This window comes from Schistocerca nitens, chromosome 12 (genome assembly GCF_023898315.1).
Source record: "Schistocerca nitens isolate TAMUIC-IGC-003100 chromosome 12, iqSchNite1.1, whole genome shotgun sequence".
NCBI lineage: Eukaryota > Metazoa > Arthropoda > Insecta > Orthoptera > Acrididae > Schistocerca > Schistocerca nitens.
In genome coordinates this window covers 105,111,308-105,138,946 of record NC_064625.1, presented here as the reverse complement: position 1 = coordinate 105,138,946, position 27,639 = coordinate 105,111,308, and the positions used below count along the sequence as shown (strand labels likewise).

General features: G+C 45.6%; 1 protein-coding gene and 1 non-coding gene across 2 annotated transcripts in view; both read right to left on the bottom strand.

Annotated features, from left to right (window-relative positions):
- The window catches only part of LOC126215147 (uncharacterized), a 393,554-nt gene extending 366,768 nt beyond the window's left edge, over nt 1–26,786 (bottom strand). The window contains exon 1 of the mRNA XM_049941808.1: nt 26,754–26,786. The gene's annotated coding sequence lies outside the window, so the exon portion shown is untranslated. The remainder of the gene's footprint in view (nt 1–26,753) is intronic.
- Nucleotides 10,043–10,117, bottom strand: Trnal-caa (transfer RNA leucine (anticodon CAA)). The gene has a single exon. It is a non-coding gene; the product is annotated as a tRNA-Leu (tRNA).
- Nucleotides 26,787–27,639: the final 853 nt, after the last annotated feature.

Below are 27,639 nucleotides of genomic sequence, written 5' to 3'. Positions count from 1 at the left end.
TTCATCATCAGCGTAGTGCCTCCCACGGATTGCGTCCTTCATTGGGCCAAACATATGGAAATCTGACGGTGCGAGATCGGGGCTGTAGGGTGCATGAGGAAGAACAGTCCACTGAAGTTTTGTGAGCTCCTCTCGGGTGTGAAGACTTGTGTGAGGTCTTGCGTTGTCATGAAGAAGGAGAAGTTCGTTCTGATTTTTGTGCCTACGAACATGCTGAAGTCGTTTCTTCAATTTCTGAAGAGTAGCACAATACACTTCAGAGTTGATCGTTTGACCATGGGGAAGGACATCGAACAGAATAACCCCTTCAGCGTCCCAGAAGACTGTAACCGTGACTTTACCGGCTGAGGGTACAGCTTTAAACTTTTCCTTGGTAGGGGAGTGGGTGTGGCGCCACTCCATTGATTGCCGTTTTGTTTCAGGTTCGAAGTGATGAACCCATGTTTCATCGCCTGTAACAATCTTTGACAAGAAATTGTCACCCTCAGCCACATGACGAGCAAGCAATTCCGCACAGATGGTTCTCCTTTGCTCTTTATGGTGTTCGGTTAGACGAGGGACCCAGCGGGAACAAACCTTTGAATGGTGAACAATTGTGACAGCACTACCAACAGAGATGTCAAGTTGAGCACTGAGTTGTTTGATGGTGATCCGTCGATCATCTCGAACGAGTGTGTTCGCACGCTCCGCCATTGCAGGAGTCACAGCTGTGCACGGCCGGCCCGCACGCGGGAGATCAGACAGTCTTGCTTGACCTTGCGGCGATGATGACACACGCTTTGCCCAACGACTCACCGTGCTTTTGTCCACTGCCATATCACCGTAGACATTCTGCAAGCGCCTATGAATATCTGAGATGCCCTGGTTTTCCGCCAAAAGAAACTCGATCACTGCCCGTTGTTTGCAACGCACATCCGTTACAGACGCCATTTTAACAGCTCCGTACAGCGCTGCCACCTGTCGGAAGTCAATGAAACCATACGAGACGAAGCGGGAATGTCTGAAAATATTCCACAAGAAATTTCCGGTTTTTTCAACCAAAATTGGCCGAGAAAAAAAATGTGTTGCATTACTTATTGAACTGCCCTCGTAGCATCTTTGTCACCTTAAAGGCATTCATAACTAGCTGAGACCTGGCTGGCTCGAGTCATGCTTGTCTTCGGCTAAACCTTGGTTGTAGTCCTGTGGTTTTATATCTGCTATAGTTATCACGATAATGTTGCTATTCTCTCTGAGAGTGGCAGCAGCAGCGTGTATTGATACTAGTACTGCTGGAGTATCTTTGGTGTGGCGGATATAGTTTCCGGCTGGGCGGTATGTGACAAATCGGTTGGTTGGCGTGGAGCATCAAGGAAGCCCCCGCCGCGGGAATTCGGGCCAGAGCCGCTGGCGGCGTGCACGCGCGGTTGGAGTGTGAGGTGCTGCTTTCGGGTGCTACGAAGTTCGTCGCCCACCGATCTTGGACATGAGAGTTGAGTCCTCACTTAACCTACTATCGAGCCTTAGCTGTTTACATTTCTTCGTTTGATCCTGGTTTTCGCAACGTCTGTGTATTCAAGTCGGGCAAGATTCCAGCAGTCTTCTTTTGGAGTTTAATTCATTCCCTATTATTGAAGTTCATCAGCGGAATCTACATCTACATCTACATCCATACTCCGCAAGCCACCTGACGGTGTGTGGCGGAGGGTACCCTGAGTACCTCTATCGGTTCTCCCTTCTATTCCAGTCGCGTATTGTTCGTGGAAAGAAGGATTATCGGTATGCCTCTGTGTGGGCTCTAATCTCTCCGATTTTATCCCTATGGTCTCTTAGCGAGATATACGTAGGAGGGAGCAATATACTGCTTGACTCCTCGGTGAAGGTATGTTCTCGAAATTTCAACAAAAGCCCGTACCGAGCTACAGAGCGTCTCTCCTGCAAAGTCTTCCACTAGAGTCTATCAATCATCTCCGTAACGCTTTCGTGATTACTAAATGATCCTGTAACGAAACGCGTTGCTCTCCGTTGGATCTTCTCTTTCTATCAATCCTATCTGATACGGATCCCACACTGCTCAGCAGTATTCAAGCAGCGGGCGAACAAGCATACTGTAACCTACTTCCTTTGTTTTCGGAGTGCATTTCCTTAGAATTCTTCCAATTAATCTCAGTCTGTCATCTGCTTTACCGGCGATCACCTTTATATGATCATTCCATTTTAAATCCCTCCTAATGCGTACTCCCAGATAATTTATGGAATTAACTGCTTCCAGTTGCTGACCTGCTATATTGTAGCAAAATGATAAGGGATCTTTCTTTCTATGTATTCGCAGCACATTACACTTGTCTACATTGAGATTCAATTGCCATTCCCTGCACCATGCGTCAATTCGCTGCAGATCCTCCTGCGTTTCAGTACAATTTTCCATTGTTACAACCTCTCGTTGTACCACAGCATCGCCCGTAAAAAGTCACAGTGAACTTCCGATGTCATCCACAAGTTAATTTATGTATATTGTGAATAGCAACGGTCCTACGACATTCCCCTGCGGCACACCTGAAATCACTCTTACTTCAGAAGACTTCTCTCCATTTAGAATGACATGCTGCGTTCAGTTTTCTAGGAACTCTTCAATCCAATCACACAATTGGTCTGATAGACCATATGCTCTTACTTTGTTCATTGAACGACTGTGGGGAACTGTATCGAACGCCTTGCAGAAGTCTAGAAACACGGCATCTACCTGGGAACCCGTCTCTATGGCGCTCTGAGTCTCGTGGACGAATAGCGCGAGCTGGGTTTCACACCCTCGTCTTTTTCGAAACCCACGCTGATTCCTACAGAGTAGATTTCTAGTCTCCTGAAAAGTCATTATACTCGAACATACACTCCTGGAAATGGAAAAAAGAACACATTGACACCGGTGTGTCAGACCCACCATACTTGCTCCGGACACTGCGAGAGGGCTGTACAAGCAATGATCACACGCACGGCACAGCGGACACACCAGGAACCGCGGTGTTGGCCGTCGAATGGCGCTAGCTGCGCAGCATTTGTGCACCGCCGCCGTCAGTGTCAGCCAGTTTGCCGTGGCATACGGAGCTCCATCGCAGTCTTTAACACTGGTAGCATGCCGCGACAGCGTGGACGTGAACCGTATGTGCAGTTGACGGACTTTGAGCGAGGGCGTATAGTGGGCATGCGGGAGGCCGGGTGGACGTACCGCCGAATTGCTCAACACGTGGGGCGTGAGGTCTCCACAGTACATCGATGTTGTCGCCAGTGGTCGGCGGAAGGTGCACGTGCCCGTCGACCTGGGACCGGACCGCAGCGACGCACGGATGCACGCCAAGACCGTAGGATCCTACGCAGTGCCGTAGGGGACCGCACCGCCACTTCCCAGCAAATTAGGGACACTGTTGCTCCTGGGGTATCGGCGAGGACCATTCGCAACCGTCTCCATGAATCTGGGCTACGGTCCCGCACACCGTTAGGCCGTCTTCCGCTCACGCCCCAACATCGTGCAGCCCGCCTCCAGTGGTGTCGCGACAGGCGTGAATGGAGGGACGAATGGAGACGTGTCGTCTTCAGCGATGAGAGTCGCTTCTCCCTTGGTGCCAATGATGGTCGTATGCGTGTTTGGCGCCGTGCAGGTGAGCGCCACAGTCAGGACTGCATACGACCGAGGCACACAGCGCCAACACCCGGCATCATGGTGTGGGGAGTGATCTCCTACACTGGCCGTACACCACTGGTGATCGTCGAGGGGACACTGAATAGTGCACCGTACATCCAAACAGTCATCGAACCCATCGTTCTACCATTCCTAGACCGGCAAGGGAACTTGCTGTTCCAACAGGAAAATGCACGTCCGCATGTATCCCGTGCCACCCAACGTGCTCTAGAAAGTGTAAGTCAACTACCCTGGCCAGCAAGATCTCCGGATCTGTCCCCCATTGAGCATGTTTGGGACTGGATGAAGCGTCGTCTCACGCGGTCTGCACGTCCAGCACGAACGCTGGTCCAACTGAGGCGCCAGGTGGAAATGGCATGGCAAGCCGTTCCACAGGACTACATCCAGCATCTCTACGATCGTCTCCATTGCTGCGAAAGGTGGATATACACTGTACTAGTGCCGAGATTTTGCATGCTCTGTTGCCTGTGTCTATGTGCCTGTGGTTCTGTCAGTGTGATCATGTGATGTATCTGACCCCAGGAATGTGTCAATAAAGTTTCCCCTAATTGGGACAATGAATTAATCGTATTCTTATTTCAATTTCCAGGAGTGTAATACGTGTTCAGAAATTCTACAACTGATCGACGTTAGAGATATAGGTCTATAGTTCTGCACATCTGTTCGAAGTCCCTTCTTGAAAACGGGGATGACCTGTGCCCTTTTCCAATCCTTTGGAACGCTACGCTCTTCTAGAGACCATCGGTACACCGCTGCAAGAAGGGGGTCAAGTTCCTTCGCGTACTCTGTGTAAAATCGAACTGGTATCCCATCAGGTCCAGCGGCCTTTCCTCTTTGGAGCGATTTTAATTGTTTCTCTATCCCTCTGCCGTCTATTTCGATATGTACCATTTTGTCATCTGTGCGACAATCTAGGGAAGGAACTACAGTGCAGTCTTCCTCTGTGAAACAGCTTTGGAAAAAGACATTTAGTATTTCGGCCTTTAGTCTGTCATCCTCTGTTCCAGTAACATTTTGGTCACAGAGTGTCTGGACAGCGTGTCATCAGCGGTATCTTCTGCCTTGTGGCCGTTGACGTTCCTGTTACCTGCCCTCGTCGTTGACGTAATTTTAGGCAGTGTGTTTTCCTCGTCGTGTTGTTGCTGTCAAGTGCGGCGTGTAGTTGGACAGCTGGTTTGGTGTCGGTCGTTGTGGGTGCCAATATTCTGTGTGTCGTCGTATTGAAATCTTCTGGTCGTTTGCTGGTTGCGTGGAGCGGAACTGATCTTGTTGATTGGTCGGTCGCCTGTCTGTCGGTTGGGTTGCCTTCAGATTAAGAAGTCGTTGGACAGGCTGCCTCTCTCACCTAAAGGGGCGTTAGTGTTACAACCCCAGGCCGACCCTTGTGTGTTACATAGTAATTTCCCTGTTTGGATTTTAGATATTTGGTTAATTTGTGGCCTTCAGCCGAGTATCAATATCTCTTAAATTAATGTTCTTGTCTTGCCCTGAAATGAGATTGCTTTTCTTTTATATAGGGCATTCAGCCGAATTTTACACGAGATGTTTTAAGATAAGGCCTTCTGCCTTTTAAATTGCAACTCTTTTTCTAAGCATTATGCCGTTAAATACACTCCTGGAAATTGAAATAAGAACACCGTGAATTCATTGTCCGAGGAAGGGGAAACTTTATTGACACATTCCTGGGGTCAGATACATCACATGATCACACTGACAGAACCACAGGCACATAGACACAGGCAACAGAGCATGCACAATGTCGGCACTAGTACAGTGTATATCCACCTTTCGCAGCAATGCAGGCTGCTATTCTCCCATGGAGACGATCGTAGAGATGCTGGATGTAGTCCTGTCGAACGGCTTGCCATGCCATTGCCACCTGGCGCCTCAGTTGGACCAGCGTTCGTGCTGGACGTGCAGACCGCGTGAGACGACGCTTCATCCAGTCCCAAACATGCTCAATGGGGGACAGATCCGGAGATCTTGCTGGCCAGGGTAGTTGACTTACACCTTCTAGAGCACGTTGGGTGGCACGGGATACATGCGGACGTGCATTGTCCTGTTGGAACAGCAAGTTCCCTTGCCGGTCTAGGAATGGTAGAACGATGGGTTCGATGACGGTTTGGATGTACCGTGCACTATTCAGTGTCCCCTCGACGATCACCAGTGGTGTACGGCCAGTGTAGGAGATCGCTCCCCACACCATGATGCCGGGTGTTGGCCCTGTGTGCCTCGATCGTATGCAGTCCTGATTGTGGCGCTCACCTGCACGGCGCCAAACACGCATACGACCATCATTGGCACCAAGGCAGAAGCGACTCTCATCGCTGAAGACGACACGTCTCCATTCGTCCCTCCATTCACGCCTGTCGCGACACCACTGGAGGCGGGCTGCACGATGTTGGGGCGTGAGCGGAAGACGGCCTAACGGTGTGCGGGACCGTAGCCCAGCTTCATGGAGACGGTAGCGAATGGTCCTCGCCGATACCCCAGGAGCAACAGTGTCCCTAATTCGCTGGGAAGTGGCGGTGCGGTCCCCTACGGCACTGCGTAGGATCCTACGGTCTTGGCGTGCATCCGTGCGTCGCTGCGGTCCGGTCCCAGGTCGACGGGCACGTGCACCTTCCGCCGACCACTGGCGACAACATCGATGTACTGTGGATGGTGGTGGTGGTGGTGGTTAGTGTTTAACGTCCCGTCGACAACGAGGTCATTAGAGACGGAGCTCATGCTCGGGTTAGGGAAGGATTGGGAAGGAAATCGGCCGTGCCCTTTCAAAGGAACCATCCCGGCTTTTGCCTGAAGCGATTTAGGGAAATCACGGAAAACCTAAATCAGGATGGCTGGAGACGGGATTGAACCGTCGTCCTCCCGAATGCGAGTCTAGTGTGCTAACCACTGCGCCACCTCGCTCGGTGATGTACTGTGGAGACCTCACGCCCCACGTGTTGAGCAATTCGGCGGTACGTCCACCCGGCCTCCTGCATGCCCACTATACGCCCTCGCTCAAAGTCCGTCAACTGCACATACGGTTCACGTCCACGCTGTCGCGGCATGCTACCAGTGTTAAAGACTGCGATGGAGCTCCGTATGCCACGGCAAACTGGCTGACACTGACGGCGGCGGTGCACAAATGCTGCGCAGCTAGCGCCATTCGACGGCCAACACCGCGGTTCCTGGTGTGTCCGCTGTGCCGTGCGTGTGATCATTGCTTGTACAGCCCTCTCGCAGTGTCCGGAGCAAGTATGGTGGGTCTGACACACCGGTGTCAATGTGTTCTTTTTTCCATTTCCAGGAGTGTATATTTTGTTGATATGTGGCCTTCAATCGAGTATTAATATCTCTTAAATTAATGTTCTTGTCTTGTCCTTAAGGCATAAGATTGTTATTGTTTTGTATGGGGCGTTCATCCGAATTTTGCATGAAATGTTTTAAGATAAGGCCGTCTGCCGTTTGATTGTAACTCTTCTTATTGCTTAATATGCGGCCTCCAGCCAAGTCCCATTAAAATTAAACTGCGAAGGCCTTCAACCTGTTTAGATTGAGGATTTAGAAAATATTTTTGGGTGAAACCTCAAGAAGAATGTATTTCAATTTCTTGCTTAGGCCTTGCGTCTTGTAGTTTCAGTGTGGTCTCCAGCCGATGTAAAGTTAATCAACGGAGGTCGATTAAAGTTTTGAGTGTTTTGCATCCTTATTGTAATATTGTGTGTTGATAAATAAAGTTTGTATGTTGAGTGCAACTGACAGCAACTTATTTTGGCTCCTTTCCACAATCTAATCCGCTCTGTCCTGCTAGCCCAGGCATTTCACTAGCGTCAACTAACTACGCCCAACCTCAAAACTAACCAACGCTCACGAGCGTTACAGCCCGTATTGAAAGCAAACCCGATTTGCAACCTCACAGTGGCACTACTAGCGTCACTCTTATGCTACTGGCACGAAATATGATGAGACATCGTGTTCCAGATGTAGAAACATGTGTGGTAGGTTTCGTTTATGTCTCTGAAATCCTCCTTGGTGTTGCGGTTTTTTATTTCGTCAGTGTATTTTGAGAAACAGTTTATAAATATGTTGTCACTGAAGTTAAAATCTTCTGGGTTATTAGGCCGCGTCATGTCTCTTCTAAAATGATCGACGTTTCGACCCATCTGCTGGGATCTACCTCAGGATCTTATGGCGTCCACTACTGCTAGAACACTGTCAGAGACGTGTGTCGCGTCCTCTTATAAAGGGGGAGTTTTCTGGTGCTCGTGCTGGAGAAGTGATAGTATTGGTTAAAATGCATATGACTACCATTGGTGGGCCATAGTCATAGGCTAATATTCCCGCTCTGATGCAGAAGAAGGGGTGTTGTTGGCTTGTCTCCTGTGGATGACAGTGGCGGCCCATCGTCAATCGGTACAAAGGCACTATTCCACACTTACGTTGGAAAAGGGGTAATAGTTAAAATTCCTGCTACCGCTATTGGTTGCTCGTCGTCAGTGGCTAGATTCGAAACGGACAGAGCAAGAGGGGAGGAACGTTTACCCAAAATATTATTGTCCGGCGAGGTGAGTTGCAGCGCGTTGTTCATGCCGCTCTCACACCGCGGCCGCGTATTTACTTCCTTGAAGGCGGGGAGCCACGATGCCGGAAGCCTACAGCCGTCCTCTCTATTGAAATTACATGTATTCTCGGAAATTTCAACCGTTTCTCGGACTGTGATGTTCGTACTGTAAGACCTTCAGTACTCACACGATCAGATTATTTAACTTGTCGCTCTAACGAAGTAGGCGAGTGTCAGCAATATGTCTCGTGGTCTTATCGTGGCGTGTTTATCTTCTGCCGTTAGGTCACACGATAGAAATGCCACTTGCACGCTTAGAGTAGCAGATTGACGGCGACCAATTTTAAACAGAACTTGATTAATTTTCACACACATTTATTAAAATAATAACAAGCATAATATTTACTTGGTTCTGGATGCTATTTACAATTGACAATCTGAAGTTCCTTTGGTATTGGTACGTTAATCTTATTCTCACATATCTCTGATACTTGACAGTGTCTATTCATTTATCTTCATGGCTATTTACAGGAATATGGTAAACTTATTAGGCGCAGACTGAAACTTGACTATCGACTGGTACAGACAAATGTAGAACTCGTACAGACTGGTACAGACTGGTGCAGACAAATGCAGACTGACTGATAGGAGCCTGTACACTCGTTATAATACCTCGTGCTTTCATGTATCACTGCGCGAGTGTGATCCCCGAGGAGAAAAGGTTCTACGTTAGCAGCAATCTCATTGACTGCGTTACATATTAATACGCGGAACGGCGGAAGCAGAATTTGGTCCGTCTCTAAGGCAGCGCCATCTCGTAGTGCGGAGACGGACGAGCGCTGCGCCTGCGCTGTTGTGCTTAGCGGGGCGCGCTCTAGTGGGAAAGTTGTGTACGCGCTGACTACACGGAACTATGTACACAACAAGGACTTTCCTCTTATAAATCCACAGGAGACTAGCCAACAACGCCCCTTCTTCTATATCAAAAGCGGGAATATTAGCCTATGACTATGGCCCACCAATGGTAGCCATATGAATTTTAACCAGTACTACCACTTCTGCGGCACGAACGCGAGAAAACTCCCCTTTATAAGAGGACGCGACACACGTCTCTGACAATCCTCTCCACCTCCCGCAAACTCGATCCTCCTCACCTGCTGGTCTCTCCCATCCTCTCCCGCCCCCGTCCGCTGCCGCGCCTGTAGTTCCATGTCCCACCTGCTCTCCATCTCTCCACCCTCCTTACCTTCTCCCAAGGTGGCTTCTGCCAGCTCCCCCTCCCTGACGATATCCTCCTCCCCTCCTCCCCTCCTCCCCTCCATCTACCCCTCCTACCAACTTTGATCCTCCCTCCCTCTTCCTGTGTTTGTTCCTCTGGGCACCCTCTCTCCCATCTCTCCCCCTTCCATCCCTCCTCCCTTTCTCCCCACTCCTCCCCCGGGCTTCCCCTACCCCCGTCCCTCCACTCCTCCTCTCATCTCCTCTGCCATTGGCATATTTGCTCTTTCCTCTCCCTCCCCCTTCTTCCCCTCTTGGCAGGTCCCCAGACTCGCACACGTTATGTGGACATTCGCGCGCCGGAGATCATCGCCATCCGTTTCTCGTGTGTGCCATCGTGTTGTGTGTTCACCGTCCCACTCCATCGTTCACATGTGCCATCGAAATCATCAGTGTTTGTGCGTCGTGTCAACAGTTTGTAGTGCGGATTATCGTCGAGTGTGAACAGCTCCCTGCTTTGTATTATATGTCTCCTGTTTTTTACCCGCCATTATGTCAATTATGAGTATTCTTTCTGAAACTTCCTGGCAGATTAAAACTGTGTGCCCGACCGAGACTCGAACTCGGGACCTTTGCCTTTTGCGGGCAAGCGCTCTACCAACTGAGCTACCGAAGCACGACTCACGCCCGGTCTCACAGCTTTACTTCTGCCAGTATTTCGTCTCCTACCTTCCAAACTTTACAGAAGCTCTCCTGCGAACCTTGCAGAACTAGCACTCCTGAAAGAAAGGATACTGCGGAGACATGGCTTAGCCACAGCCTGGGGGATGTTTCCAGAATGAGATTTTCACTCTGCAGCGGAGTGTGCGCTGATATGAAACTTCGTGCTTCGGTAGCTCAGTTGGTAGAGCACTTGCCCGCGAAAGGCAAAGGTCCCGAGTTCGAGTCTCGGTCGGGCACACAGTTTTAATCTGCCAGGAAGTTTCCTATCAGCGCACACTCCGCTGCAGAGTGAAAATCTCATTCTGGAAAGTATTCTTTCTGTTTTTCTCACTGTCTACTCTAAGGCTGAAGAGCAGCTTACAATGCTGCTGCCAGCCTACCTTTGTAGAGATATTAAAATTTCAATAAAGGGAAAAAAAAGAGAAAACGTCTCTGACAGTGCTCTAGCAGTAGTGGACACCTTAAGATCCTGAGGAAAATCCCAGCAGAGCGGTCGAAACGTCGATCATTTTAGTAGAAATATGGCGCGGCCTAATAACCCAGAAGATTTTGACTTAAGTTTGTAAATGCTTGTTGTCGTACGAGGATTACGTGGGACGTGTTTAGTGTGTGCCTTCTACACGGCCACCCCGTGGTCTGCCGCTGGGGAGCAGCCGGGAGAAAGCTATTAGTGCCAGTGAAGCGGCTCGTCTTGTCGATACACGCGGTCACTTTTGTGCGGTGTTTGCAATATCGTGTCGCCCAGAGCGAGAAGCCGCGGCGAGGCGCTGGTGTTGGTGTTTGCCGTGTGGCGACGGCTGTGTTTGCCCCCCCGGCGCGTGTCTGGGGTGCAGACGACGTGCAGCCTCCGTCATTATCTGCTCTCGCAGGCGCCCCCCCCTGCCCCGCCACTGCTGCGCGGCAGGAACGCAATATCCCGCGGGGGAGACGGAGTATCGGAAAGTCGGCCGTCTCTCTCTCTCTCTCTCTCTCTCTCTCTCTCTCTCCTACCCCACTGGCACATTGGCACACTTCCCAAGGCCAGTCACGAACCGCCAGCTACGAGAGCCCGTTCTGTCTTGCAGTCTACTGCAGTCAATAACGCCCACTGCCCTCCAAATTGGAAATGTAGACCAGTGCCTATTCTGAAACAAAGAATAAACAAAACTATCTTTATATCTGATGGAATTACATTTTCCTGAGATCATACTGTGGCCGACTGCTGTGGTCGAGCTGTTCTAGGCGCTTCAGTCCGGAACTGCGTGACCGCTACGGTCGCAGGTTCGAATCCCGCCTCGGGCATCGATGTGTGTGATGTCCTTAGGTTAGTTAGGTTTAAGTAGTTCTAAGTTCTAGAGGAATGATGACCTCAGATGTTACGTCCCATAGTGCCCAGAACCATTTGATCGTACTCTAATCTTCGTTAAGGATAGAAGCTGGACTAATGGACTAAAATATGTGTCAACGTCAGGTCTTCGTTTACTAGGCAGATGTGCTCTCCCATCATGTACAAAGTTGGGGTGCTATTTAAATAACTGTGAGCCTCGGCAATATCGACCGATTTAAGAAGGCGAAGATCGGCTGAAGACGTGAAGTTAGTGTTAGCGAGGGCGTTGGACTATGATTGTCAGTGCAGCTGTGTTAGCTATAACACCAGGGTGCTGTAGCGGATAACACATCGGCCTGGTAAGCGAAAGATCCGGGTTCCATTCCCAGCCTTGGCATAAATTTAATTCTTTGATTTTTGGCCACTTTTATCCCCAGTTGCAATATACGAGGGTAATCCCAAAAGAAAGGTCTCCTATTTTTTTTATAAGTACAGAACTCTGTTTGTGTGGCAGTTGGTCACACTGTTATGAAGAGTGCTTCACTTGCTGTGTGTAAACAAGCGCACGGCGAGCTGAGGCGTTCAGTCTTGGCTTGGTAGCCATTGAGAACGGAGCTCCCGTTGGATGTTACCGCCAAGTGCGAATTGCGCGAATTTATTCGGTTTCTGAACGCAAAGGGCACTGCGCCGATTGAAATCCATCGCCAATTGACGGAAGTGTATGGTCAGTCGTGTATCGATGTCTAAATGTTCGTAAGTGGTGTGGACAGTTTCCAGCTGGTCGGACCGAAATTCACGACGAACAAAGGAGCGGGGAGACCGTCAATTTCTGAGGAGACAGTGTTGAAGGTTGAGCAAAGCATGCGTGTAGATCGGTGAATCAGCACGTTGGTTCCTGAGGTTTCCCGAAGCACCGCTCACAGAATTTTAACGGGAACATTCAACTACCAGAACGTGTGCGCAAGATGGGTGCCACGCATGCTGACTGAGGACCACATGCGGCAACGAGCTGATGCTTCCAGCGCGTTTCTTCACCGCCTTGCAGCCGAACAGGACAACTTTCTGGACTCAATTATCACGGGTGACGAAACCTGGGCATACCACTTTACACCTGAGACCAAGCAACAATCACGCCAGGGGCGGCATCCTTCTTCGCCAAAGCCGCGGAAATTCAAACAAACCCAGTCTACCGGTAAAGTCACGACAACCGTTTTTTGGGATCGGAAAGGGGTGTTGTTAGTCGACTTTATGCCCACTGGGACCACAATTAAAGCTGACAGGTACTGTGAGACTGAAAAAACTCAAACGGGCAACCGGAGAAGAGGAATGTTGAGCAAGGGTGTACACATTCTCCATGACAACGCTCGCCCACACATCTTTCGGCAAACCGTTGCTCTCCTGCAACAGTTTCAGTGGGACACAATCACCCAGCTACCCCATAATACTGACTTGGCGCCCAGTCACTATCACCTGTTCTTTAAGTTAAAAGAACATTTGGCCGGAAAGCGATTCAGCTCCGACGACGAGGTGAAAGAAGAGGTTCATAACTTTCTGAACAGCACGGTGGCCAGCTGGTATGACATGGGCGTACAAAAACTGCCACAGCGTCTGCAAAAATGCATCGACAGAAATGGTGATTATGTCGAAAAATAAAACTGATGTAAACCATTGTAGAAATAAACAGGTCTATGTTATTATAAAAAAATAGGAGACGTTACTTTTGGGATTACCCTCGTATAAGGTTCAAATGGCTCTGAGCACTATGGGACTTAACTTCTGTGGTCATCAGTCCCCTAGAACTACTTAAACCTAACTAACCGAAGGACATCACACACATCCATGCCCGAGGCAGGATTCGAACCTGCGACTATAGCAGTCCCGCGGTTCCGGACTGCGCGCCTAGAACCACTAGACCACCGCGGCCGGCTTACCCTCGTATAAGTTGTATAGGTTAAATGCAGTCTTTAGCAACTTAAAGTCTTTTTCACACCAGCTCGTTTCCCCTTGTTTTAAAGCATCTTCACGGGTCCCCGTAACAAAATGGTTTTCTCTCGTAGAATTTTGTTTGTTTTGATCTTGCTTCAATTTTTACAGTAAACAGTTTTCATCGGTTTCGTTACCCTCGGTTTCTTATTGTTCATTCCATTCTTCTTCGTCTTAAAAAATGGTTCAAATGGCTCTGAGCACTATGGGGCTTAACATCTATGGTCATCAGTCCCCTAGAACGTAGAACTACTTAAACCTAACTAACCTAAGGACAGAACACAGCACCCAGCCATCACGAGGCAGAGAAAATCCCTGACCCCGCCGGGAATCGAACCCGGGAACCCGGGCCTTCGTCTTCCACGTGTTGAGTATTTGCATTTGCACTCAGCACTTTCACTGCACTCAATACATTTGCATTTCTGTGCACAGAAAAAGAATAAAAACTGCTCATTGTAGTAGCAAGCAGGTGAACGGTTAATGATCAAAACAAACAAAATAGGTTGACAGAACACCACGTTGTTACTATGACCACTGATGATACTTTAAAATAAAGTGAAACGCGTATGGTCTGAATGAGACTTATTACGGTTACTGAAGACGGCAATCAGCATAAAAAAATTTAGTTCATTAATTCAGCTTCTATCCTTATCAAAACGATCTTATTTGAAGTATTTTATTTCGTTTATTTCTCAGGTACCGTGGGGCAGTGTGAGCCGCAGTTACTTGTTATGGAACGGCTCATGAAGAGAACACGGCAAGTGCCGTAACACAATTTCCTAGAAACTTCGCTCAGAGGAGTCAAAGTAAGCGAACACGTGTCAGGCTTATCCGTAGATACTCGACCGTTTCTGAGAAAACGTCGGTCGAAATTTTCTACTTACCTTTTAGCGCGCGATAATCTCAGCCGAAATGATGGCACAGTGGATAGCGCCTCGGACACACACACTTTCTGTGCCCAATGTTCGGAACCTGATTTCCCTTTTATTTCTTCTTCTTTCGAATAGGCCAGCTAAGGACTACGATATTCAACTGTTTGGTCTGCAGAGGAACTTGATATTTGCCCAGTAATCCCTCATTCTCTGGCTACGTTTCTCCTTTCTCTCCTTTGTCCAAAGGGCGCCGGTCTTTTTACAGGGTGATCTGTCCTGTAATTTCTTTCCTTTTAGTGTTCTTCTGAGAAGTGTTCGGTTCCTAATGCCACTTTCAGTTATGTTCAGTTCTGGCATGTCTTTCTTGACTTCTATCAGTCACGGTCTTCCAAAAGTTGAAAGTTGGTTGGTCAGTCTTGTTTGGTCCATCCTTGTGATTTGTCCGTAGAAAGCGAGATGTCTCTTCCTAGCTACTTCCGTCATTTTCTCGGTATGATTGTATAGCTTCTGGTTTGATTGTCTTCTGTACTCACCATCTCTTTTGATCAGTTCCAGAATTTTTCCCAGGATCTTCCTCTCCTGAATCTCTAGTGTATCTGTCAAGCCTTTCCTGTTCAGATTCAAGCATTCCGAGGCATATAGGGCTTCAGGGCGGATAACTGTTTGGTAGTGTTTTAGTTTGCAATTGCGAGATAGGCATTTCTTATTACAGATGTTCTTGGTTAATCGATATGCTAATTGTAACTTATTAATCCGAGTTTTTAGTGCTGTTCCTTCTGATATAATAGGTTCGAGACATTCTCCTAGATACTTGAATCAGTCAACTTTCTGAATTTGACCTCCTTCCAGCTCTTGTTCACTGGGAGTATCGCTGATGTTAGTGAGGTATTTTGTCTTTTCTAGTGACAACTGAAGTCCTGCCTTGGCAGCCTGGAGTTTGAGCATATTGAGCTGCTTTACTGCTACTTCCACTGAGCTCGCTGTAAGTGCCAGATCAGCTGCGAAAGCTAAACGGCCTACTACTAGTCTCTATTATTTATTTTGTTTTCTTTTATTCTTTCTTTGTCTATCCAAGTCCGTACAAAGTTACGACAGGTAAGTTTCTTATGAAGTCAGGGGTGCAAGTAACATTATGTTCTACTACGAGGGCAGTTCAATAAGTAATGAAACACTTTTTTTTCTCGGCCAATTTTGGTTGAAAAAACCGGAAATTTCTTGTGGAATATTTTCAAACATTCCCGCTTCGTCTCGTATAGTTTCATTGACTTCCGACAGGTGGCAGCGCTGTACGGAGCTGTTAAAATGGCGTCTGTAACGGATGTGCGTTGCAAACAACGGGCAGTGATCGAGTTTCTTTTGGCGGAAAACCAGGGCATCTCAGATATTCATAGGCGCTTGCAGAATGTCTACGGTGATCTGGCAGTGGACAAAAGCACGGTGAGTCGTTGGGCAAAGCGTGTGTCATAATCGCCGCAAGCAACTGTCTGATCTCCCGCGTGCGGGCCGGCCGTGCACAGCTGTGACTCCTGCAATGGCGGAGTGTGCGAACACACTCGTTCGAGATGATCGACGGATCACCATCAAACAACTCCGTGCTCAACTTGACATCTCTGTTGGTAGTGCTGTCACAATTGTTCACCAGTTGGGATATTCAAAGGTTTGTTCCCGCTGGGTCCCTCGTTGTCTAACCGAACACCGTAAAGAGCAAAGGAGAACCATCTGTGCGGAATTGCTTGCTCGTCATGTGGCTGAGGGTGACAATTTCTTGTCAAAGATTGTTACAGGCGATGAAACATGGGTTCATCACTTCGAACCTGAAACAAAACGGCAATCAATTGAGTGGCGCCACACCCACTCCCCTACCAAGAAAAAGTTTAAAGCCATACCCTCAGCCGGTAAAGTCACGGTTACAGTCTTCTGGGACGCTGAAGGGGTTATTCTGTTCGATGTCCTTCCCCATGGTCAAACGATCAACTCTGAAGTGTATTGTGCTACTCTTCAGAAATTGAAGAAACGACTTCAGCGTGTTGGTAGGCACAAAAATCAGAACGAACTTCTCCTTCTTCATGACAACGCAAGACCTCACACAAATCTTCGCACCCGAGAGGAGCTCACAAAACTTCAGTGGACTGTTCTTCCTCATGCACCCTACAGCCCCGATCTCGCACCGTCGGATTTCCATATGTTTGGCCCAATGAAGGACGCAATCCGTGGGAGGCACTACGCGGATGATGAAGTTATTGATGCAGTACGACGTTGGCTCCGACATCGACCAGTGGAATGGTAGCGTGCAGGCATACAGGCCCTCATTTCAAGGTGGCGTAAGGCCGTAGTATTGAATGGAGATTACGTTGAAAAATAGTGTTGTGTAGCTAAAAGATTGGGGAATAACCTGGTGTATTTCAATGCTGAATAAAACAACCCCTGTTTCAAAAAAAATTGTGTTGCATTACTTATTGAACTGCCCTCGTACAATTTCAAAAGGACAGCTACAATTATTTATCAGAAACTGTGAAAAAAGTTTAATATAAAATAAAGATATCAGCACTCGATGTGCTACTTCGATATCGATATATAGGCGAAGATACTATAGAAAGATTCTATATATCGGTATATCGACATTTGATCAACAGCGCTACTGGCTATATCGTCGGAGGTTTACGAGGTTGTTCTATCCGATCTCTTCATATCAGTATAACGCAAAAATAGTGGAAGTAATGATAACAGCAGAACTCACTTGCTGCCACAACGACCTGTCAGCGTCGTTGTCTATCAGTCCTTTTAAAACTAAGTATAAGGGATAAAACTGTTTATTAATTATTTCAAGTTTGAAATAAATTATTTTTCTTTATCATCTGTCTGTCGTCCATCACCGTTTCCTTATTGTTGGCTTGGTACGTCTAGTGGTATGCTTCTGCTCGTCAAACAGACTGAGGTTCCAAATTTCTTACATATACACTAGTAAATGAATTAGGCCTATAAGAGGCCATCTCTTCCTTCACATTTTAGTGATAACCGCAATGAATCATCGCACGTTCCAAAGTACAACACAGCACATCATGACGCTCCACACACAACTATTTTCAAAACGTGTGAATTTAACTAATTACATCAAGCCAAGGACTGAAAACGCCCAAAAATATTACAAGTCATAAGTACAGATTAAATGGAAATCAAAAGCAAGTGGTGGTCAGTTCCTATGGGACCAAACTGCTGAGGTCATCGGTCTCTAGGCTTACACACTACTTAACCCAACTTACGCTAAGGACAACACACACACACCCATGCCCGAGGGAGGACTTGAACCTCCGACGAGGGGAATCGCGCGAACCGTGGCAAGGCGCCTTTAGACCGCATGGCTACCCCGCGCGGCTCAAAAGCAAGTCATACATATTCCACTTACAACTTACATTGCATTTAGTGTTTCTGTGGCCAGTATAAATAATAATAATAATAATAACAGATGCCTATAAATACCTAGGATACAGACAAAAGGTAGGAATAGATAATACAAATATAAAAGACGAACTAAAAGAAAAATATAGACAAAGACTAACAAAAATACTGAAAACAGAATTGACAGCAAGAAACAAGACAAAAGCTATAAAAACTTATGCTATACCAATATTGACCTACTCATTTGGAGTAGAGAAATGGAGTAACACAGACCTAGAAGCACAAAATACACTTACACGTTCACAATGCCACAAATATAGAATACATCACATACATTCAGCAACAGAAAGATTCACATTAAGCAGAAAGGAAGGAGGAAGGGGATTCATCGACATAAAAAACCTACATTATGGACAGGTAGACAATTTAAGAAAATTCTTTCTAGAACGAGCAGAAACTAGCAAAATACACAAAGCAATCACTCTGATAAATACATCGGCTACACCACTGCAATTTCATAACCACTTCTACAACCCTTTAGATCACATAACATCAACAGATACGAAGAAAGTAAATTGGAAGGGGAAGGCACTACATGGCAAGCACCCGTATCACCTAACACAGCCACACATCGATCAAGACGCATCCAACACATGGCTAAGAAAAGGCAATATATACAGTGAGACAGAAGGATTCATGATTGCAATACAGGATCAAACAATAAACACCAGGTATTACAGCAAGCATATTATTAAAGATCCCAATACCACAACAGATAAATGCAGACTTTGCAAACAACAAATAGAAACAGTAGATCACATCACAAGCGGATGTACAATACTAGCAAATACAGAATACCCCAGAAGACATGACAATGTAGCAAAAATAATACATCAACAGCTTGCCTTACAACATAAACTTATAAAACAACACGTTCCCACATACAAGTATGCACCACAAAATGTACTGGAGAATGATGAATACAAATTATACTGGAACAGAACCATTATAACAGATAAAACAACACCACATAAGAAACCTGACATCATACTCACCAATAAAAAGAAGAAATTAACACAACTAATCGAAATATCCAGACCCAATACAAATATACAAAAGAAAACAGGAGAAAAAATTGAAAAATACATCCAACTGGCTGAGGAAGTCAAGGACATGTGGCATCAGGATAAAGGTGACATTATACCAATTATACTATCAACGACAGGAGTCATACCACACAATATCCACCAGTACATCAATGCAATACAGCTACATCCAAACTTATATATACAACTACAGAAATCTGTAATTATTGATACATGTTCAATTACCCGAAAGTTCCTAAATGCAATATAACATATACCGTACAGTTAAAAGGAAGTGACGCTTGATCAAGGTCCGCGTCACTTTCCATTTGTAACAAAAAAAAAAAATTACAGATGTTAAGTCTGGTTAAATAATAATAATAATAATAGACAATGTTCCTGGTTACTCTGATCAACAAAAACTCTGTGATGATTTTGACATTACGCTATTTGAACGGAAAAACTTTTCTTATATGCATTTCATATTGGTACAGACGTGAATGTTATGTTGAGAGTGCTGGCATTGTAAAAGAATGATATTGCCCAAAAGATTTTATTCGATCACGATGTGAATTAAATGAGTGTATCGTGTTCTTTACTAAACGCCGAGAGTGCAGTCGATCAGTTTCATTACAGTGTGGACTGCTTTCTTTATTCTCTACAGTAAAAATAAAGGTTGGTGATGTGAGAGCAAATGATGCGGTTTAATTATGTACGACACTGAACAAGAAGTGTACGCAGCGTGATTCTGCAAAAGCAAGCAAAGGGTGAGGAATTCCCTACTTGTTATGTCGAAACAGGGCATGTCAAGTCTGGCTGGAATCTCAGGCGTAGCACACATTCGCAAGATCAGTGTTCAGAGTACGAGAAGGAGACTACTTGGTCAAGCGCGGAAACTCTGCCCACAAACCATGGACTCGTTAGCTCCCTTATAAATCCCAAATCACACCGTCATTAAGGGCCACGAAATTTCAGAACTCTATTCCGTGAGTATCAGTGACTTAAATGTCTCGTCTGCTGCGTTTTTTCTGAGGCTTATGTAGGCAATCACATCGGCATTCGTATACGCGAAACAAACACGAATAGCCAAAAAACCAAGGAAAAGCTAGTTAAATCACGACTGATCGATTTCCGTGTTTCGCAAAGCTGACTAGTCAATTGTTTACAGACATTTCTGAATAATTGCATGCTAATCCCAGTTTGATTGTGTGGAGTGGTATTACATTATTCATAAGGCTGATGAAGCAACAGTGTGCGCTGTTACATACCGCCAGGCAGCAATTAGTTTGAGTACCATTAATATTAACTAACACACACACACACACACACACACACACACACACACACACACACACAGAGAGAGAGAGAGAGAGAGAGAGAGAGAGAGAGAGAGAGAGAGAGAGAGAGAGACCCCTTTCGAAAGGAAAAAGCAAGAAGTTTGAGTTCCTGACATAATTTCATACCCAATTATTGAAGGGAAGTCGATGGCGGTACCCAACAACAAAGTCCTTGAAGCGAAATCAGAATTTTCACCATATGAATTCTATTTCTTTATATATAATACATATTTGTGAGAACACTACAATACTGCTGAGTCCTTCTGAATTGTATTTCATCGTTCCTATAAGAATTCAATATTTCTAAAGTTGAAACTGACTCGTCATTTCTTATTTTGCTACTATTAATTCATCACATTATATTGATTAAATCTCCAAGTTGTACAGTGCTTGTACTAAACTGAATGGCGACAAATATTTTTTTACTGTCCCCTACCACGAGCAGGATAAGATTCAGATATTTATCCCGAAGAAGAAGAAGAAGAAGAAGAAGCAAAGTCACAGATTTGGCTAATGATGATGGCAAATTGCACATCTACAGCCTGGCTGTATACAGATGAACGAGGAGTAGAGTGTGGTGGTCCTACCAAGACAGCAGTAGCAAAAACAGGAATGTAAAGAAATAAAAAAAAAACGTGCATCTGCAGATCTGCTGTTCTTTAAAACAAATACTTTATCAGCTGTTCACAAACAAAACTGTTCATCTGCTTCAGTTCATGAAGCAGGATTACAACCCATTCTATCTTTCCCTCATTACGAACATTTATTTTTAAGGACCTATGCTACATAGAGCTGTGCGGTTCCTGTGTAAACATTTACTATTTCGAGAATGCATTTTAATACTGTCAGCCAATCAATCACTAAAGAAAATACGTGACAATGTCAGTGGCAAAATGAGGTATTCTATAAGAAAAGGAGAGCTTTCTGCAGCAATATGGACAAAGATCTCAGGAAAATGCATAAAATGTGTTTTACGGGGTGTCTTCCCGTAACGTGCTCAAATGTGGACACTGAGGCGACTGCAGGCTCTCAAGATGTGGACCTTGCAGGGTATGGAAGGGGTGAGATGGATGCACAGAGTAAAACACGAAGAGCTACTGAGAAGAGTGGGAGAGCAAAGTAATAAACAGAAAGAAAAGAAACTGGATCGGATAAATACAGGGTGGTACAGCTGCCCCCTACCGATGGCGTTTTATGCAACCCTCACTTCACCTGTATCAGGAACAGTATCCAGACAGGCGATAGCCACATAATCGATGTAAGTTCCCTCTCATAGCTTTCGGCAACTGTTAACAAACGCGAACATATTGCAAAAATGCGAGTGGGGAATCGCCACGGGTTATATGGTATTTTTAGATATACGAGGTGTGGCTAGAAAAAAAACGGACTAGTACTGGTGAAACAATAAAACGAATGCAATAAGGCTGAAAGTCGCGTGGCCTGTCACGTGACTCTCGCTCCGCCTACTGCTCGAGTTTCATCTGCCTCCTGCACTCAGTCTGCCCGTGGCGTCTGTTTTAAGTAGTTGACGTTTTGTCTGTGCGTCGGAAAATGTTGAGTGTACAGAAAGAACAGCGTGTTAATATCAAATTTTGTTTCAAACTAGGAAAATCTGCAAGTGAAACATTTGTAATGTTACAACAAGTGTACGGCGATGATTGTTTATCGCGAACACAAGTGTTTGAGTGGTTTAAACGATTTAAAGATGGCCGCGAAGACACCAGTGATGACACTCGCACTGGCAGACCATTGTCAGCAAAAACTGATGCAAACATTGAAAAAATCGGTAAACTTGTTCGACAAGATCGCCGTTTAACAATCAGAGCAGTGTCTGAGTTAACAGGAGTTGACAAGGAAAGTGTCGAACAAGTTTACCGATTTTTTCAATGTTTGCATCAGTTTTTGCTGACAATGGTCTGCCAGTGCGAGTGTCATCACTGGTGTCTTCACGGCCATCTTTAAATCGTTTAAACCACTCAAACACTTGTGTTCGCGATAAACAATCATCGCCGTACACTTGTTGTAACACTACAAACGTTTCACTTGCAGATTTTCCTAGTTTGAAACAAAGTTTGATGTTAACACGCTGTTCTTTCTGTACACTCAACATTTTCCGACGCACAGACAAAACGTCAACTACTTAAAACAGACGCCACGGGCAGACTGAGTGCAGGAGGCAGATGAAACTCGAGCAGTAGGCGGAGCGAGAGTCACGTGACAGGCCACGCGACTTTCAGCCTTATTGCATTCGTTTTATTGTTTCACCAGTATTAGTCCGGTTTTTTTTCTAGCCACACCTCGTATCTTACTTCTGCCATCTTTCTTTTGTAATTAATGATATACAGATTTTAGTCGTCTCTGTAAGTTTATTCGGTTTATAGTACTTAACTTTCGTAAATGCTTCAGTAACATTGCCTTATGAACTGTGTTCCACCATCGGAAACAGCAAAATTAGCACGAGGTATCGAAATGGCAAGAGTAGAAATACCAACTTTCCAGTATATAACCTGTGAACCATACACTAAAGATCAACGACGTAAACTTTTTCGGCGTGGAATGTCACTAATTGGAGTAGAGTTCCCAGAATGAGATTTTCACTCTGCAGCGGAGTGTGCGCTGATATCAAACTTCCTGACAGATTAAAACTGTGCGCCGAACCGAGACTCGAACTCGGTACCTATGCCTTTCGCGGGCAAGTGCTCAACCAACTGAGCTACCCCAAGCACAACTCACGACCCGTTCTCACAGTTTCAGTTCTGCCAGTACCTGGCTGAAAGTTTCATATCAGTGCACACTCCCCTGCAGAGTGAAAATCCCCCAGGCTGTGGCTAAGCCATGTCTCCGCAATATCCTTCCTATCCTTCCTTCCAGGAGTGCTAGTTCTGCAAAGTTCGCAGAAGATCTTCTATGGAGTTTGGAAGGTAGGAGAAGCTGTGAGGACGGATTCGTGAGTCGTGCTTGGGTACCTCAGATGGTAGAGCACTTGCCCGCAAAAGGCAAAGGTTCCGAGTTCGAGTCTCGGTCCGGCACACAGTTTTAATCTGTCAGGGTATTTCTGGAGTAGAGTTGTCTTCAGTGATGAATCCTGCTTCGAAATGAGCCCCGCAGAGCAATGGGAAACCAACTTGATTGTTGCCCGCCATACGGTCCGACAACCAGGAGTGGAGATTATGGAAGTGTCCGATTCCACCCCTCTGCTTTGACCCATGACGTCATAAATATGGCAGAAATGACTATTCTACGCGTCTCCAATATGGCGCCTATGATGTCACTGCATACACATGGCAACTAACACGAAGATAATAACATCTCCCTTCTGAAATACAATCAAACTAACGGGGCAACCACGGGCGATTGGGGTTTTAGGGAGGGAAAAAGCTAAATATAACAGTAAAAAAAAACCACAATCCCAAAACACACAAAATGATGAAAAAAAATTAACAAAATCTACAGGAATCGGTCATTTCCGTTGACCTCTATAGGTCAACCGCAGCAGACGATACCAAAACACCAACGCCTACATATAACTAAGAAAATTGGAATCGGTCATTTCCCTTGACCTATATAGGTCAACTGTAACTATTGATACGAAAAGACCAACACCTACAACTACGAAAAACAAAGCCAAAACCACAACACCTCAAAAATTCAACTCTCTCTCTCTCACACACACACACGCACACACACACACACACACACACACACACACACACACACACACACAAAGAGGGCACCATCAAACACGACAATACGACATCTACAAACAGAACTAACTCGAACTCCGTGCCTTAATGACGTCACGCACCACAACACCCTTTCATCATAGGTCAGAGAAGAGCGATGGAATTGGACGCTTTCGTTGACCCCCAGGAGTGGGTCTGGGGTGTCATTTCTTTTTATAGCAGGGCCACTTCGGTTGTCATACGCCGCACAGTTACAACTACAGTAGTGCATCAACTTCTTCACCCCGTTTTGTTGCCCTTCTTGGCAAACCATCCTGGGCTTAAATTTCATTAAGGTAAAGCCCTCCCGAACACCTGGGAGTTGTCTTCGTGCTTGTCAAACCCTACTTTGGCCACCAAGGTCGCTGGCCCTCCCCCAATTGAGATTAAGGGCAGGGACCTGCAACAAGCTCGGGATTTTGACGATCTAACGCGCCAATTGGACAGAATCTGGCATGATATCTCTCAGAACATCATCCAACAACTCTGCCAATGCCAATCCCAATAACTGCTTTCGTAAGGGCCACAGCTGCTCTCTCTCTCTCTTGAATGAATCATTCAATTTTTCTGAAATTGTAATTATTTGTTCGTCTGTAGATATACGTAACATTTACCGATTGCCGTCCCATTCAGATAATTCCTTCATGGTGCGTCCTTTTCGTGCCTTAAAGTGTCCGGTTGGTTGGTTGTTTGGGGGAGGAGACCAGACGGCGAGGTCATCGGGCTCATCGGATTAGGGAAGGAAGGGGAAGGAAGTCGGCCTTACTGTTTCAAAGGAACCATTCCGGCATTTAGGGAAATCACGGAAAACCTAAATCACGATGGCCGGACGCGGGATTGAACTGTCGTCCTAGCGCATACGAGTCCAGTGTGCTAACCACTGCGCCACCTCGCTCGGTTCTTACAGGGTGTAATGGTTCTTTATTTACGTGACCATTACGGCACTCCAACCCCAGTTCTCGATACCAGTAATATCGTACTACTTTTCTGCGAAGTAACAGACATATTTTTGTGACAATATTCACAATTGGTTTTATTAATGTATAGGTACTTCGATGTATCGATATATTACAGTGATATGGTTCTTGTATGTATTCATTTCTGTGAGAGTTACTTGTAACCGTTTTGGTGCGAATGCGCACAGAGCAGTCTGTGTTTCACTTTGCAGAAGTTTAGTTGTTATTTCGCTTAGTAAGAGAACAGTCAAATCTTGTGTTTGGTTAAAGTGGAAATTAAATATATGAAGATTGATAAAAAACTGTTTTCTTGATGTTGTGACAATTAAGAAGAAGTGTATGTGAATTTAAAAGAAGTTTAATAAAAATGTGGATCGTGAACACCAAGTCAAAAATTATTTCTACTATGAGATTGATCTGATCTGGGATTGTTTGATCATTAAGAATTTCCTGAAAAACGCATTTGTTAGGTCTTCAAATATTGCTAAAATACAGATCTGGACCTTCTAGCAGTCGAAGTGGAATCACCCGAGAATCAACAAGATGACTCATAACAACTTCGACGAAATATTCGTGGGAATCCATTCAGGATAAGTGCCAAAATTAATGACTTTTTTACGGTGACTTCATTGTTTCCATTCTGGCGATACCATCCACAGTCAATAAATTTGTTGTTGCCCGATAAAGCGAACATATGCTGCGTGAGCAACCTTATTAATCTGATTTCTAACCTACTTTGCAAGTGGTGGTATTGTTAGAAGTGTATGAGGAACGCAGGCAGAGAAAAGCTGCTTTACCTATGCCGTCAAACCACAGAATTACAATACCACAAAAGTAGTGGTCTGATTGACATTTTTTCGACAGTCGCTACTGAGCCGTGTTGGGCTCCTTTTATGCGTTGGTTTAAACCTTGGTTCATATTCTGTGTTTGGTTTCCCACAGTTGTTGCAATTATGCTGTTAATTAAATGGACAACCCAGCTGGAAACAGGCGTTGATGTACTTCATTGGGGACATGTTGAAAATGTGTGTCCCGACCGGGACTCGAACCCGGGATCTCCTACTTACGTGGGACGAGTTCGAGTCCCGGTCGGGACACACATTTTCAACATGTGCCCAATGAAGTACATCAACGCCTGTTTGCAGCTGGGTTGTCCATTTAATTATCTTTCGGGAACAGATACTACCGTCATATATAGTTAAATTATGCTGTTTTGTTGGCTCTCTCCGTGAGGGGTAGCAACGGTGTTTATCGATATTCGCACCTTGTACTATCTTTGGCCCGGTGCTTATACTTTCCGGGCTGTGCTGTGTGCGAGCAGTCGGTCGGTTGGCGTGGAGCGGCGAAGAACTCTGTGCAGGGCGTGGTTTGGCCAGGCCTGCCGGCGGTCTCTACACAGTGTCTGAGTGTGTGGGGCTGTTCCCATTGCTACGAGGTCCGTGGCTCACTGATCCTTGACACGAAAGTTGAGTTTGGATCTAATTTAGCAGCAAGTCAAGACTGTTCACACTATGTCGTTTGGTTCTCGTTGTTGCCGGCCGCGGTGGCCGAGCGGTTCAGGCGCTCAGTCCGGAACCGCGCGACTACTACGGTCGCAGGTTCGAATCCTGCCTCGGGCGTGGATGTGTGTGATGTCCTTAGTTAGGTTTAAGTAGTTCTAAGTTCTAGGGGACTGATGACCACAGATGTTAAGTCCCATAGTGCTCAGAGCCATTTTTTTTTTTGTTCTCGTTGTTGGCTGTTGGGACATTCCCGTGAGCAACAGCATGTGTGTTCGAGTTCGCGAAGGTTTAGCCACCATCCAGTGGAGTCTAATTGTATTTGGTTATTTGCAATTGAAGTGCACCAGCGGAATTTTCTGCCTTGTGGCCGTTAGCGTTCCGGTTACCTGTCCTGGCCGTTGACATAAATTTAGGGAGTGTCCTTTCCTCACCGTGTAGTCGCTGTCCAGCAGGGTGTGTAGTTCCACAGTTTAAGGGGCTCCGGAACGCCCTATACCTGCAATGTTAAAATAACGCTTATAAATTACATCTTTCCTCACAAAGTATTTGAGGTAGGAAGTTGAACTTTTTACAGATTATTTATTGGAATATGGGCTACAACTTAACACAGCGATTTTACAAAATTTTAGTTCAGTTATTAAAGATGATTTTTTTTCAATTGTAATGAAAATTAACAACATTTTTTGCAATTTTTTATTTATATATTCAAAAATATACAGTTTTTTGGAAAAAGGCTGTGTTAAATTATGCAGAAGGTACTGTATAACATTTACTGAAAGTTTGAAACAAATATGTTTGGAAGATCCTTAGAAAACATGTAATTAGTATGAGAAAAAAGTTTTGGGAATCGAGCGACAAAGATTGGATTAACTTTTTAGTGCATTCCAGGTCCATAGGATGGATTATCTTCATCCTCTGCAAACTCCTCCTCCGGCTTCCTCTTGTTCCTCCTCCTGTTTACTCTTGCTTGTATTTCTAGACTCTTTACAGCCCTGTCTGCAGCCCGAAGGCGTTCCTTGTCTAAAGCAAGCATCGCTCGTACCATGTTAGAACCCATCTTCATTCCCATATTTCTAAATACCTTTGGCTTTCCAACATTTCTCCTTTTCTTAAAAGCCTTCAGAGGATTTCTAATAACTTTACTTTTACTCATTATTATACTTCAACAAAACAGAGACTCAAGAAACAGAATTAATTACGAATATTTTCGAGATAAAGACAGAGTAAATAAACATGAAACAATCGACAATCACACCAGCGATATATATTGAACCATCACAGGTTAGCCACAACACATACTTTATCTCACATCACTAA